General features: G+C 34.6%; 1 pseudogene; it reads left to right on the top strand.

The window, feature by feature from the left end:
* Positions 1–209: 209 nt before the first annotated feature.
* LOC124899706 lies at positions 210–1,441 on the top strand (annotated as a pseudogene).
* The last annotated feature ends 390 nt before the right edge of the window (positions 1,442–1,831 follow it).

Below are 1,831 nucleotides of genomic sequence, written 5' to 3'. Positions count from 1 at the left end.
GGAACTGATGTATACATAGGGAAAGCCGTGTGCAATGAAAAGTGTAAGAACGGCTTGGGGAGGGATCTTTACTTGTTTATTTAATTTAACATGACATTTATTTTATTTAACAAGAAACTTATCTACTCCATCCGACTAGTTCCGAGTTTGAATCTCGGACAACCCACTATCATATCGAAATTATAATTCTCTGTAGAGAAGTCTCTATTTTTTCAATCAACTTCATTAAATACTTGAATAGATCCACATACACCTTAGTTGACACGAGTATATAAGTCATGTTATACTGTTGAATAACAAGCCTTTCATTTTCTATTTTTATTTGTAGAAAACTCGTGTGTTTGGGAGTCCCTGATGATTAAATAAACCAAGATTTTACCATGACTACAATTTTAGAGAGACGCAAAAGCGAAAGCCTATGGGGTCGCTTCTGTAACTTGATAACTAGCACTGAAAACCGTCTTTACATTGGAAGGTTTGATATTTTGATGATCCCTACCTTATTAACAACAACTTATGTATTTATTATTGTCTTCATTGCTGCTCCTCCAGTAGACATTGATGGTATTCGTGAACCCGTTTCAGGGTCTCTACTTTACGGAAATAATATTATTTCCGGTGCCATTATTCCTACTTCTGCAGCTATAGGTTTACATTTTTACCTAATCTGGGAAGTGGCATCCGTTGATGAATGGTTATACAATGGTGGTCCTTATGAACTAACTGTTCTACACTTCTTACTTGGCATAGCTTGTTACATGGGTTGTGAGTGGGAGCTTAGTTTCCATCTGGGTATGCGACCTTGGATTGTTGTTGCATATTCAACTCCTGTTGCAGCTGCTACCGCAGTTTTCTTGATCTACCCAATCGGTCAAGTAATTTTTTTTGATGGTATGCCTCTAGGAATCTCCAATACTTTCAATTTCATGATTGTATTCCAAGCTGAGCACAACATCCTTATGCACCCATTTCACATGTCAGGCGTAGTTGGTGTATTCGGCAGCTCCCTATTCAGTGCTATGTATGATTCCTTGGTAACTTCTAGTTTGATCAGGGAAACCACAGAAAATGAATTTGTTAATGAAGGTTACAGATTTGGTCAAGAGGAAAAAACTTATAATATCATAGCCGCTCATGGTTATTTTGGCCAATTGATCTTTCAATATGCTAGTTTCAACAACTCTCGTTCGTAAACTTCTTCCTAGTTGCTTGGCCTGTAGTAGGTATCTGGTTTACCGCTTTAGGTATCAGCACTATGGCTTTCAACCTAAATGGTTTCAATTTTAACAAATCTGTAGTTGACAGTCAAGGTCATGTAATTAACACTTGGGCGGATATCATTAACCATGCTAACCTTGGTATGGAAGTTATGCATGAACGTAATGCTCATAACTTCCCTCAGGACTTATCTACTATCGAAGGTTCATCTACAAATGGATAAGATCCCATTTTAGTCTATAGGAGGTTTTGAAAAGAAAGGAGCAATAATCATTTTCTTGTTTTATCAAGAGGGTGCGATTGCTCCTTTCTTTTTTTATTTTTATTTTATTTAGTAATTTACTAGTATTTCACTTACATATACTTTTTTTTGTGTACATTGTAGAAAAAAAAAGAGGATCTTTGCCTGCATTTATTCAGGATTGAGTATTCTATTTTCACTTTGTATGTATTTATTTAAAATTCTAGAAATATAACTTGTTCCTCTTCTTACTAATGTTACTATATTTTTTTTATTTCATTTCAAAAAAAAATAATTTTGACTTCTGATTCTGATCTTTGATTCTTATTCTTATCTTTGAAATAATAATATCATTTAGATAAGAAAGAAGAG

The sequence above is a fragment of the Capsicum annuum genome, chromosome 6, assembly GCF_002878395.1.
Source record: "Capsicum annuum cultivar UCD-10X-F1 chromosome 6, UCD10Xv1.1, whole genome shotgun sequence".
In the NCBI taxonomy this organism is placed as follows: domain Eukaryota; kingdom Viridiplantae; phylum Streptophyta; class Magnoliopsida; order Solanales; family Solanaceae; genus Capsicum; species Capsicum annuum.
The sequence above is the reverse complement of the archived record's forward strand: the minus strand, read 5'-3'. Positions and strand labels throughout refer to the sequence as shown.